Genomic DNA, 14,825 nt, shown 5'->3' on the forward strand with positions numbered 1-14,825 from the left:
TGCTGCTGGATCAGCCAGGTCCTTCTCACCTCTAGGGTTATATGCAGGTGATTTCCTCATCCTGAAGCAGCCCTGCTCTTTCCTTATTTCTATATCTTCCATTTATTTCTTATTTTTAATAGACTTTATTTTTAGGATAGTTTTAGATCCACAACAGAATTAAGCAGAGGTACTGATTTCCATAGGCCTCCGCCTCCATACATGCAGAGTCTCCTTCATTATCAGCATCCCCACCTACACTGCCTGCTAAGTCACTTCAATTTTATCTGACTCTTTGCAACCCTATGGACTGGAGCCCGCCAGGCTGCTCTCTCCATGGGATTCTCCAGGCAAGAATACTGGAGTGGGTTGCCACGCCCTCCTCCAGGGGATCTTTCCTACCCAGGGATCGAATCTGTGTCTCATATCTCCTGCATTGGCAGGAGGGTTCTTTACCACCAGCACCACCTGGGAAACTCACATTGATATTCTTATTATCTGAAGTTGATCGTTTACTTTAGAGTTCACTCTTGGTTTTATACATTTTATGGGTGTGGATAAATATATAATGTAATGACATGTATCCATCATTATATTGGGTTGGCCAGAAAGTTCATTCAAGTTTTTCCATAACATCCTATAGAAAAACCCAAAAGAAATTTTTGGCCAATCCAAAAGTATCCTACAAAAGGTTTCACTGCCCTTAAAGTCCTCTGTGCTCCGCCTGTTTATCCTGCTCTGCCCACTAACCAGGATTTCCTGGTGATACTAGTGGTAAAGAACGTGCCTGACAATTCAGGAGATATGAGAGACACAGGTTCGATCCCTGGGTCAGGAATATCCCCTGGAGGAAGGCACAGCAATCCATTACAGTATTCTTGTCTAGAGAGTCCCAAGGACAGAGACGTCTGGGAGGCTACAGTTCACAGTGTTGCAAAGAGTCAGATACAACTGAAGTGACTTAGCATGCATGCACTCATGCTCCACTAATCCCTGGAAAACACTGTTTGTGTGTGTGTGTGTGTGTGTGTTTAGTGTCTCTAGTTTTGCCTTTTCCAGAGTTTCACATGGGTGGAATCATATAGTGTGTAGTCATTCCACATTGGCTTCTTTCACATAGTAATAAACATTTAAGCATCCTCCTCATCTTTTCATGGCTTGATAGCTCATTTCTTTTTACTACTGAATAATATTTCATTGTCTGGTTGTATCACAGATTATTCATACATTAACTACTGAAGGACATCTTGGTTGCTTCTAATTTTTAGCAATTATGAAAAAGCTGCTGTAAATATTTACATGTAGGTTTTTGTGTGGCCATGTATTCAACTGCTTTGGGTAAGTATGCATTATGCTAGATTGTATGAAGAGAGTATATTTTGCAAGAAATTGCCAAACTGACCTCCAAAGTGGCTGTACCATGTTGTATTTGTGCCAGAAATGTATGGAAAGTTCCTATTGCTCTACATCCTGGCTGACATTTGCTTTTGTCTGTGTTCTGGATTTTGGTCATTTAATAGGTGTGAAAAGTGAAAGTGTTAGTCACTCAGTCATGTCTGACTCTGCAACCCCATGGACTGTAGGCCACCAGGCTCCTCTGTCCATAGGATTCTCCAGGCAAGAATACTGGAGTGTTAGCCAACCCCTTCTCCAGAAGATCTTCCCAACCCAGGGATCAAATCTGGGTTTCCCACATTGCAGGCAGATTGTTTACTGTCTGAACCACTAGAGAAGCCCTATAATAGGTGTAGTAGTATCTTATTACTGTTTTAATTTGTAACCTTGATGACATACGATGTGGAACATTTTTTCATATGCATATTTGCTATAGGTTTGTTTTTTTTGGTGAGGTATCCGTTACGGTTTTTTGGTTTATTTTTTATTAGATTATTTTCTTAAGTTTTAGAAGTTTTTGTGTGCTTTGAATGATAGCCCCTCATCAGTTGTATCTTTTCCAGTATTTTCTCCCAGTCTATGGCTTGTCTTCTGTTTATTTTTCAAGACTCATTTCAAATACCACACAGTATTTTATAAACCAAGACCCTGACCAAATTGTTGCCATGAAACATTATAGTAGATTAAAATCCCTGATGAATTTGTCTGCATTCCCCACCGCCAAGCTGATGTTCCTTGAGTTCAGGGAAAATGTCTTTCTTTGTCTCACTTGCATCTGACCCCTGGAGACACTTGAATAGAGAATGTTGTGAATGATCTTTTAATTTTTGGCTGGGACTCCTGCTTGTTAGAGGAATCACTTATTTCTGAGATTCTGTTTATAATAGGGATAAACAAAGCACTGCCTTTAACGCAGTTATCACGAGAGTCAGGCTAAGTGGCAATTGTAAACTTGTAGTCCCAGGCTGTTAGGTAATAGATACACCTCTCTGAGTTGGTCTGATATCTTTGCAATGCCATCTCCTTGACCTCCATCTGTCCTAGGCTCATTTTGCCATGGAGATGCTTGCTGTTCAGCAAAGGCCATCACTTTTCTCATTTCAATTGTCTCAAAGTCCACTTATTCCATGAAGTTTTCCTCAACTAAGTAGCTTGATTTGGTCTTTGTTTCCTAAACCATACTTTCAGTGTCACCATCTCAGGAACACTCTCTACTTCCCTTTAAAAAATCACTGGGTTTATTTTGCTTATATCTTTCATGAGACCATACACCTTAAGTGGTCAAGGTTATGATTTTTGGTTCTTTACTGTATTTCCAAGTTAAGCAGCAGGACACGTGTTCGCCAAATCATAAATAGTTCTGGGAACTACAGTTAATTGAAGAGAGTTCCCTTACCAGGTACTTTGCTGCCTCCTAGTGTTGTGGCCAGGCTCTGGGCTGTGAGAAGTTCCCTCTGAGCTCCAGCTCTATCACCAGCCTCCTGATGGGAGAAAATTGTTGCAGATGATAGACCCAGAACAGCTGACCACTGCTGGGGAGTCTTTAGATGCTACTGTGCTGAAACAAACAGGGGCTTGCCATTCTGCCTCCTAGACTTGGTTCTGTATGGCAGATCCTGTTTCTTATCCCTGTGCTATTTGTGGATGTCTGTGGCGAGTTTCTAGAGACTACTTTTCTGACCTCAGACACCTCCCTCTTTCCCTTGTTGTTTCTTCCTTGACTTCATCATTTTTTGGAGGTTTTTTAAAATTATTAATCATTTTCAGCCTTAAGGCTGCAGGGAAGCACATGTTAACATTCAAATACTTTTGAAAAAAAAAAAACACAACACGTTTTTTTCCCCAGACACCCAACTTGTCAACACATTTCTAATCCTACCAGGAAAGATTCGAAAGCTACTTGTTCTCGGAGAAGGTAAAATGGGGTCACTTCAGTGGGACATAAGTCATAGGAAAGGAGGACCCTGTGTATTTTATAGATTTGCCAGGCATTGTTTTGGTTAAATATCCGCAGAGATGATATGATGTTGTGGAAGGAGTTTGGTAGCAAATGCTGGGTTCAAACCCCAGCTTCTTTGATCCTTGTCTCTGTGATATGTGTAAATATCTCAGGTCCTCGGTTTTGTTGCCAGTGCAATGGGGGACAGCAATGCCTAGCTCACAGGGTGTGTGAATACTGAGTGACAGAGTGTATGGAAGGTCAATTAATGGAGGGGTTCTTGTTCTTGAAATGAAACGAGGGTAATTTTCCTGGAAATACTGATTCCTATCACACATTTGTTCCTGTATTTTTCAGCTACCTTTTCTGTGCCCCAATCTTAATCTCTTGCAAGGAAGAGATGGTATCTTTAATCTATAGATGTCCACCTGGCTCTTAGGATTTTAACAATGTTCATTGAACACATGGGATGCCTATAACTAAAGATGCTGATACTTTTCGAGTTTTCATTACACTTTTTATAATTCTCAGCCTTTATATATTTTAGAGTTGGAGACTAATTTCCCCCTATATCTGCACCCCAATTAAATAGACTTTGCCCCCATGTACTCCCTTTCTTTTCCTTTTATTTTTTCATTCAAAGCATGATCCAGTTTTCATTTCCTCCTGCTACTTAGACCTCTCACTACCTCTCAATCAAAGCTCCTAGATGCATGCGATGTTCTTTAATTTCACTTATCTTACCTATAATCCCATCAAGCCACTCATTCCTTAATAGGCTGTTTGGTGGCTTCACAGTTGGAATGACTGTATATCACATTTCATTTCCTCAAAGACGTCCTTTATCCCAGTTTGCCATGTATACCATTTGTCTTTTCTTCTTACAAGGCTGAGCCGGCTTCTCCCACTGTACCTTCCAAATCAGCTGTTCATTTTCCCTCTGCGATTGTCACTGGTAATTTCCAGGTTAAATCATATAAGTGGAAATTGGATCCACAGCTGGAGTTGAAATGCTGCTCTTTAGACTTATTACCACAGTCTGGTCTTGGCTAGATAGAAAACTTGAAGATGATAGATCTCCCATGTCTATGAATCATGCCATCCATCCAGCAGTAACTAAATTGGGCATTGCTTTTCCCTGGGAGAACAATATTTGTATTTTTCCCCTCTGGGTCTATATCAGGGGAATTCAAGAGAGGTGAGTGGTTTTCAGTAGTTTTTTTATCATTTTATGAGAGATGAGTTAGATAAAGTGATAATGTGATGGGGCAAAAAAAGAATTGTAAACAGCTGACCAGCATTTATGCTTTCAACTCTCTGAGATTTAGGAAATCCTTCCTCCAAATTACAGACACTTGATTTCTTAGATTCAAACAGTAGAAGTAAGAGAAGATCAAATAATATATTTTTAATTCAAAAGCACCTATTTGAAGATTCCATGCTATCAAAGTTTATGCCATACCTTTGACTTAATCAGGATTCATTGACACACGTATTTATTATTGCCTATCACTACACTGGGATTTGGAATACAAGGTCAACAGAATACACAAGATCCCTTCCTCATGGAGCCAGCCTTTTAATTAACAAGACTGATAATAACTAGAAAACAGACAAATTAGATGATTTTCAATGTACTAGGAAGAAAACAAAATAGGAAAATGTTAGACCATCTTGTGTTGGATGGTCACGAAAACTTCTTATTGGAGGGTTGCTTGTGAGTCCATAATTGCAGAAGGATATTTGATTAATTTAATGAATCTTGAATTGGATCCAAGTTTGTCCACATCCCTGTTTCTTTTATGTCCAGCCCATGCTTTCTTCTCCGACCCACTCCAACCCTCAGTAAGCATCCTGAGATCAGGAAGCCCAGGGGACTTTCTCCTTAAAATGTCAACAATATCCATTGAGGTCTCGATAAAAGGGGTCAGAACTGGCTCACATGTAGAGCATGATGAGAGCTGAGTTCTGAGCTGCAAGGGAATCTGGCTTCCAGTGTCTGGTCCACTCAAAGGCTGCATCATCTTGAACAGGTTTGTGCCTTTTCTAGATCTTAGCTCCCCGTGTGTGTGGTCAGTTGTATGAAATGCTCTATGTAGCTCCATAAATATCAGGACAATATCCATCTTAAACAAATAGTCCATGTGGGAGAAAAAAAGGGCCCAGAAAAAAATCCTTCACCTGTGACCTGGTGAGTACATGTGGTCACAGTCTCTTACATGGAATATGCCATCAAATAAGTAGCATAATGACATATCCTCAAATTACCTTGTTTTTGGTCCACCTCGGGTTTTTAATATCTTCCTTTTCCCTGTTCCCTGCCCCACACCCTGCCATTAACTTGGCTCTTCAAAGGTTATAAATCTGCCTCATGGGCTAGATATCCTCTGCTCCCTTGGATACACTGGAAAATTCACATAAATTTGCTTTTGTGATTTATCACTTTTCTTTCACTCTCAGATGAAAGCAGTACAGGTAGGAAAACAATGACTCAGTGAGGTAAGTATTAACAAAGAGAGGAGATGTGGGATGAGGAGCACAGCCGGTGTCCACAGTCACTGTCCATAGTCAGCTGGTCAACAGACAGGTTGGACCTGGGTCTCAGGGCTGAGAGACTGTGAAGAAAGGAAAGAAGTGACAAGGACAAATTCAGTCATTATAAATATCTCCTGAGATTGGTCCTGGGTGCAGAATAAAGACTCCGCCAATTCCTACCTCACCTGGAATATAGTATACGCAGTGCATACTCCGTAGAGTATACACTAAGACTGTAGGAGCAGTGTGTTTCTGCATGCAGTGAGCTCCAGCCCTGGATTATCTGAAGCATCTCCCACTGCACATGTCAGCTTTACTTGGTTGTATCAGTCATCAAGATTGGTCAGACGCAAAGTATGCATTGAGAAGTTGTTGTTCAGTTGCTCAGTCGTGTCCAGCTCTTTGTGACCCCCATGGACTGTAGCCCACCAGGCTTCCCTGTCCTTCATTATCTCCCTGAGTTTACTCAAACTCATGTCTATTGAGTCAGTGATGCCATCCAACCATCTCATCCTCTGTCTCCCCCTTCTCCTCTTGCCCTCAAACTTTCCCAGCATCGGGATCTTTTTCAGTAAATTTGCTGTTTGCATCAGGTGGCCAGAGTATTGGAGCTTCAACTTCAGCATCCATCCTTCCAATGAATGTTCAGGGTTGATTTCCTTTAGGGTTGACTGGCTTGATCTTCTTGTTGTCCAAGGCATACTTAAGAGTCTTCTCCAGTACCAGAGTCTGAGCACAGGAAATACTTAATAATCTGCGTTGAATGAATGAACTCAAATATACTACCCTTCAAAGATTAAAATCAACAAAGATACCCATTATCTATTGAGTTGGCCAAAAAGTTGTGTTTGTTTGCCATTTCCCTGACCAGAATTCAAGCCCCTTGAAGGCAGGGAGTTTCCCTGGTCTTATTCATCATTGAGTCCCTGTTGCTGGGAAAAGTACTTCTATTTACCATATGTCAAGTCCTTTGGCAAACAAACATATAGGCAAATTAAAGCAAATAGGTCAATAGGTAATTTCAGAAATCAATGAGTACTCTGAAAGATGATTTATTGAGTAAGCAAAAAGTTAGTGTGTGTGCTCAGTCATGTTGGACTCTTTGTGACCCCGTGGACTGTAGCCCATCAGACTTGTCTGTCTGTGGGATTCTCTAGGCAAGAATACTTCTCTAGGAGTGGATTGCCATGCCCTCCCCCAGGGGTTCTTCCAGACCCAGGGATTGAACTTTCACCCCGTATATCTAGTGCATTGGCAGTTGGGTTCTTTACCACTAGCAACACCTGAGAAGTCCAAAGAGGGAAGCATCCCTGGATGGGCTAGTGGGGAGAGATTTAAAAAAATTGGTCTCATTTATCAACCTTTTAATTTTATTTTTACAATGTACCATTGAGGGTGTGAAGTTAATAGAGACTAGAATTTCAAGCAGAGGAGCTTTTGGGAGGCATCAATGTCAAGATAATAAGCATGCAATCAGGGGAAAAAAGCATGTAAATAGGAAAGGAAGAGGTTTGAGTTCTGGGGAATTTTTGGATCTGGAGTTCTCCTAGGTGAGTCCCAGCAAGCTGGGGAGAGAAGAGTGGCTTTGGGCCCAGAAGAAGGACAATATTTATAGCATAGTAACATTCTAGACCCATGTGAAATAATGCTGAGAATTTAAATCAAATGACAGGGAACTAGACATTTTTCTGGAGCAAGGATGTATGATTATTGGTGGAATTAAAGAGAGAGAGAGAGTGTGTGTCTGTATGTGAATGGGGACAGGAAGAATGAAAATTATTGTCAACAAATGGTATAAACAGATTTCTTTTTCTTTTAAAAATTTACTGATAGTTACTGATAAAAGTTATTTATTTGATCTCTACTCAAGGTCTAGAATGAAAACAGACCCTGCAAGATACATGTAGTAGTGAGAAAAGTAGGGGTGTGTTCTGAGGCTTTTTTCTCTCTAGAGCAGGTCTCTAGATTAGTCCGCAATGAAATTTCTTTAGCAAGTAGGAGACAGGGGAAGGTTTCCATTAGAATGCCAATGGGCTGAAACTTTCCTGGCTCATCTTATGGTCACAGGGGGTGAGCAAGATGGTGTTCCTAGGGTAAAACCTGGCTTTCCTGGCAGCCCCTTCTTGGAAGCCTTATAGAGTTGAAGAAGGTAGGCCCGAGTATAATAGAAATAAAGCATTTCATAAAGTGTCCATTACTTTGCCAACAAAGGTCCATGTAGTCAAAACTGTAGTTTTTCCATAGTCATGTATGGATGTGAGAGTTGGACTACAATGAAAGCTGAGCACCAAAGAATTGATGCTTTTGATGTGTGGTATGTGATGGTGATGGACAGGGAGGCCTGGTGTGCTGCGATTCATGGGGTCGCAAAGAGTCGAACACGACTGAGCGATTGAACTGAACTGATGTGTTGGAGAAGACTCTTGAGAATCTCTTGGACAGCAAGGAGATCAAACCAGTCCATCCTAAAGGAAACCAACCCTGAATATTTATTGGAAGGACGGGTACTGAAGCTGAAGCTCCATTATTTTGGCCACCTGTTGCGAAGAGCTGACTCATTAGAAAAGACCCTGATGCTGGGAAAGATTTAAGGAATAAGGAGAAGGGGATGATAGAGAATGATATGGTTGGGTGGCATCACCAACTCAATGGACATGAGTTTGAGAAAGCTCCAGGATATGATGAAGGACAGGGAAGCCTGGCATGCTGAGGTTCATGGGGTCACAAAGAGTCGGACACAACTGAGCAACTGAGCTGAACTGAAAGTGTCCTCACTGTGATTTGGAAGATGGAAGAGGTAAACTCAGAGTAGAAGGGAACACAGACATTGCTCTATGTAAATGGCTTCAGGAAGCTTCAGGTCCAAAATGAATCTACCCACTAGAGTCTCATTTCTCTCCCTAGCAAACAAGTCAGCAATCAGGGTCTAGCTTATATATTCAGTTATTAACATTATCTATCTATCTTTCTTTCTTTCTATTTATCTGCCTCAGAATGAGTTGAGGGATTGAGAAAAAATTGTCAGTATCCCAAGAATAGAAGTTTATCAGTTACATAGAGAAAAAACAATATAATGTGTATGTACACCAACTGTGCTTTGTTTCCAGAGGGTCAGTTCTAGATCGTCTGAAAAAAAAATGAAAGGCAGGAGTGTGGATAGTTGCCAAGTATTTGATCTATTTGGGACTCAGTAAAAGTTGCTCAGTCGTGTCTGGCTCTTTGTGACCCCATGGACTATAAAGTTCATGGAATTCTCCAGGCCAGAATATTGGAGTGAGTAGGCTTTCCATTCTCCAGGGGATCTTCCCAACCCAGGTTTTCCACATGGCAGGCAGATTCTTTACCAGCTGAGCCACAGAAAGTGAAAGTGAAAGTGAATTCGCTCAGTCTTGTCCGACTCTTTGCAACCTCATGGACTGTAGCCTATCAGGCTCCTCTGTCCATGGGATTTTCCAGGCAAGAGTGCTGGAGTGGATTGCCATTTCCTTCTGCAGGGAATCTTCCCAACCCAGGAATCGAACCCTGGTCTCCCGCATTGCAGGCAGCCGCTTTACCGTCTGAGCCACCAGGGAAGCCCAAATACTGGAGTGCGTAGCCTATCCCTTCTCCAGTGGCTCTTCCGGACCCAGGAATCGAACCTGGGTCTCCTGCATTGCAGGTGAATTCTTTACCAACTGAGCTGTCAGGGAAGCATCTGGGACTCATGCAGCTCACAATCATGACAGTCTCTTCACTGGAGCCTTATCCTTGAGACAGTTTTTCTGAAGGAACTCTTTACCGGGTCTGCACTGTTGATCTTGATTCTAGTCTTGAATTCTTTTTTTCAAATGTCCATTCTTTTCCCTCTACCCATCCCTCAGCATCTAATCTCATTACTAGGGCAACAGCATCTCTCTTAGTAATCTCTTCCACACTTCAATTGGTGAATCTGAAAATTCACAAGCCTTAAAAAAAAAAAAAAAAAATTCACGAGCATGGCTAGAAATAAAATGCTGGGTAACTACTTGCTCTTCAGGAGAAACTCAAAATGGTAAACATCTCCACACAGTGATTATTGACCTTCCAAGTGGACAATCCATACACGGACAGAAGACAGAGAACGTGAAGCACACACCCTCAGCGTGACTGTGATTGGCTGAGAGGGCTTTGGACATCCTCTGACTGAGCAGTTGATTCATTTTAAGTCAACCAAAAGTGATTTTTAAAACATATGACTATCTCCTACCCTGCTTTCTTCCAGATGAATGGCCTCTCTTTCTGGCCTCAAACACATTAAGCTTTTATTTGGCCTCAGGACCTTTGCACTTTCTTCTTCCTCTCCTCAAATCCTCTGCCCCGAGCCCTATGTGTAACTGGTGCTTTCTTATCTTTTAAAAGGCCATCAATTCAAAGTCATCCTCTGATTGCATCTGGACAAACAATTTAAAGCAGTCCCACCCCCTGACACTTTGATTTACTTTATAACATCTATCTCGACTTGTTTACTTCTTTGTTCTTTTGTGCATCTCTCCATCAGATTAGAAACTCTTCTGAGGCAGGAATTTCCATCATTCCTGCTGTATGCTGAATGCCCACCACGGTTCTGGACACAGAGTTGGTGCTCAATACATGTTCATTAAACAAAATGGAAAACGTGAATGTGTTGGAGAGTATTAGATGTTTAAGGATACCTTTCAAATATTTTTCCTGGTTTTCTCAACACACTGTCTTCCCATGCTGTGAGATGACTGGGGAAAGCGACCATGTATCTTTCTCCTCACTCCTGTCTGCATTACAGTGTCTAACAGAAAATGGATACTTAAGGTCTATTTGTGGCATCAACGAGCGATTCAACACTAATCTGCATTTGGTATTTAAATATAGTCAGAAGTACATCTCACGTCCAGAAATAAGCATGGTCCCTTGCACACAGCTTAGAATGGAAGACAGAATAATGTCCTTTACCCCAAAGATGTCCATGTCCTAGTCTCTGGAACCTGTGTATAATTACTTGCATACCACAGGGAATTTTGCATATGTGATTCAGGGGTAAGGATCTCAAGAAATGGAGATTCTCTTGGATGCACATTCAGAACCCGTGTAATCACAAGAGGAGTGGGGGGGGGGGCAGGAAGGTCAGAGAGAGAAGAGATGTGATGGTAGAAGCAGAGGTCAGAATCATGTAATTGCTGATTGGGAACCACAAGAGAAGTAATGTGAGTGCCAAAAACGTTGGAAAGGCAAGGAAATGCATTCTCTCTTAGAGCCTCCAGGAAGAATGCCGTCTTATCAACACTTGATTTCAGCACAGTGAAGCAATCATCTATTTTGAACTTCTGACCTCCAGAACCATAGAGAATATATTTGTGTTAAGTCACTAAATTTATGATCATTTACACAGCAGCAGTAGAAAACAAATATTCTTATTTTCGCAACAAACCCACTCACTCTAGCTCACTTCATCTCTGTCCCCTACTAGGTAGATTCCATAACTGACACATGGTATCTCAAGAAAGGGGATTCTGGATTGTGGGATGGCTTTACTGACCTTCATGGATTATGAGGAGCTTGATCAGAGTTTTGTGGAAGACCATTAGTGACTAGGGTTGCTAATAAGAGAGGATAGAGCCTAGAGGGTGAGAATTTATGTTTTTCCCAGTTTGATGAAGAACACACTTGTTTCTGGAGCCTCACAGGTATTGTCATGGATTACCAAGGGGGGAAAAAAAATAGAGGAAGGGAGAAAGGAAAGCAACAAGGAGAAGGTTATGCTTATATTATGTCTTTCTCTGATATATAACCCTGGCTTCTCCAAGTCTGTGCTTACTTTATATACCACACTCAAATGCCATAGGGTGATTTTCTCCACAGTCTCTTTTAATGCTAACCTTATTTTATTATACCATCACCGGTTTTCTTTTTAGGCTAAACTTTGGTCCCAGTGATTTAGAATTATATGCAGTTAACCTTAGAAGTCATCTAATTAATATTGCAATTGACATTATGAAAGAGCTGTTATTGATGAACCACGGGATATTTCATGTGAGTGAGTTGAAAGCAAAAAGTGGACAGTGAAAGAAGAGGAGCATGTGTAGACGAATCCAAAGCTTTCACATGCATCACTAGAGGATACAGTATTGTTAATAGAAAAAGCATAATCTCAGGGATGAAAGGAATCACCTAGAACACATGTCAACAAGCTATGGCCCTCCAGTCATAAATAAAGCTTCATGAAAACACAGCCTTGCATGTTTATTTACATAGTGTCTGTGACTGTATTTCTGCTCCAAAGGCAGAGTTGAACAGCTATGACAGAGACCCTGTAGCCCATAAAGTCTAAAGTGTTTCCTGTCTACCCCTTTACAGAAATAGAGCCAATACTTGACCTAGAGGAGCCTAGTACACATTGGTTGGTATGGTACAGTGTGAAATGCATGAGAATAAATCATAAATCTGTCACTCACTAAGTCTGGGACCACTGGTTGCACATGAGACCCTCTGAGTTTCAGTTCCTCACCAATAAAATAAGATTAATTCTATCAGAATTTAAGGTCCGTGAGAGCAAGGCCTTAATCTTTTCATTGTGATGCTTCAGTACCTAGCAGGATTATTGGTGCTTTGTAGACATTCAATTGATTCTTCTCAAATAAACTGCTACCTACCTCAGAGAGCTGCTATGCTGTGAGGATTATAAATATTATATGTAAATCATTTAACATATATGTTAAATATATGTTTTTTAGCCTAGTAGGCTATAGTCCATGTGGTTGAAAAGAATTGGACACGACTGAGAGACTTCACTTTCACTAAACATATATAACATATATGTTATGTTATAAACCTAAATAAACATAAATATAACATATATATTATTTAATAATAATTCCTGGTATATAGGAGCTCAAACACACAGGTATGAAATATTTAGACATGCATTTTGAGAATATTCAGGTTGCAACGTGTAGTAACATTTGGATATATGGGAAGTTGAAAAAAAATTTGGATTTGAAAATACAGAAATAAGCATAATACATTTAGAGGCAACCAACAAAATCACAAGAGGAGATGGGTTCCTGAGGCTAAGTGACTTGCCTGAGGCAGAATTAGAGTCATGCTCTTGCTCAGTTGTTAAGTTGTGTCCATCTCCTTGTGAGAGCTGGACTCTAGCATGTCTGGTTCCTTTGTCCATGGGATTTCCTAGGCAAGAATACTGGAGTGTGTTGTTATTTCCTTCTTCAGGGGAAATATTTCCTCTTCCTGACGCAGGAATTGAACCCACATCTCCTGCATTGGCAAGTGAATTCTTTACGCCTAAGTCACCTGGAAACCCCAGAATTAGGGTATGGTGCATGCTATTCAGGGTTCCCAGAATAGCACATGTCCAGGATCTCCATGATAGGACCTAGGATGTCAGATCAATCAGAACTAAAGATTTGAGGGAAGGGGTAGATTTAGTATAGTATCAGGTAGGAAGACATCTGCTAGGAGAAAGATACCCACTGTAGGACTTTCCTGGTGGTCCACTGGTTAAGATTTCACACTTCCAATGCAGGTGACATGGGTTTGATCCCTGGTCAGAGAACTAAGATCCCACATGCCATATGACTTAAATAAAATAGATAATAATATATACATATAGCACAGAGAATATAAAAATAAAAAGAAGGACACACCCTGTGTCTACATAGGCTTACACTGTTCCAGGAGAAGAGAGTAGGGCCCAGTGATGAGTCAGGGCAAGGATCCCACAGTGACGCTCACTTTCACACCCATGTGTTCTCTTTCCCTCTACCATTTCTCTCGAGCCAGTGCTCAGGTCACGAAGCATGACTGATTGCGTTATATTTTACTAGGTTACAGAAGCAGGTAATTATAGAATGCAGTAATCCTCTAAGGCTTCTAGAAAGGGGAGAAATATGTATATGTATATATATGTGTATATATTATATATGTATAGATTATTATGTACATATATATGTATATTATATGTAATATATATGTGTGTGTATGTGTATATATATGTACATGTGACCATATGTTAACACAGGCTCTCTGATACCTCCCATAATTGTGTTGAGTGTTGGAAAACATCTGTTTGAATCATCCTGTTTTGCTAGTTATCCTCACTGACTCTTTGGTGAGGAGCCTTTCACTTTAGGTAATGTTACCATTCATGAACTGCCCTCCTCCGACACTCTTTTCATTATGAATAACGTCTGTGGTCACACAGCCTTGTATCCCCCCACCCTTCCCTTAATTAAAGGAGGGAGATCCCCTTTTTTCTCCTGCCTTGGGGTTTCCCTCCTGCCTCAATCAGCTCTGTTTAACTCTTCTGGTCTGGAATATTCTTCACCAGATACTTAGCATCTGCCTCCCTGCTGCCACCTAAGACTCTGTCCCCAATCACGTTGCTGATCTCTCGAAATAGATGCCTGATTCCTGGGGCCGCAGGACATCTCTTGCCATCCGTATGGCACTGGAACAAGAGGAGGGGGGCATGTTTATTTCCTTTTTAAAGAAGGACACACACACCCCTTTTTTTTTGCTGTAGATATGCTATTCCTTTAGCAACTCTTTCTCACATTTGAGACGATGCCTCCCCTTCCAATTCGGGAGAAGAGTTTTCCAGTTTTCTTTTAAAGCAGAAGTAAACATTCTTCTTTAGCGTCTATTCACCACTGGTGAGGCAACTTTTTTCTCTGATTAGAGGGAGGGAACTTCTAACTCTATTTTAGAGAAGAAATAAATATTCTCCTCCTCAAAATGCATGTTCAGCCAAAATATGCCAGCTGGGGTAGTTTAGAAATTGTATTAGGTTTATCTTTCTTAACTAGCTAAGCTGCACCTTTTACAAATGGCTTCTGACAGAAACTGTTTATAAATTTCTGAAACACTGAACTGAGACTTTTTGACTACAGACTTAAACTTATTTCATCATATCGTGAGTTATAGACAGAGCTAAAAAACTTTCTAATTCAGGGAGCAAAACTCGTTTAAC

Source organism: Budorcas taxicolor, chromosome 2, assembly GCF_023091745.1.
Source record: "Budorcas taxicolor isolate Tak-1 chromosome 2, Takin1.1, whole genome shotgun sequence".
NCBI lineage: Eukaryota > Metazoa > Chordata > Mammalia > Artiodactyla > Bovidae > Budorcas > Budorcas taxicolor.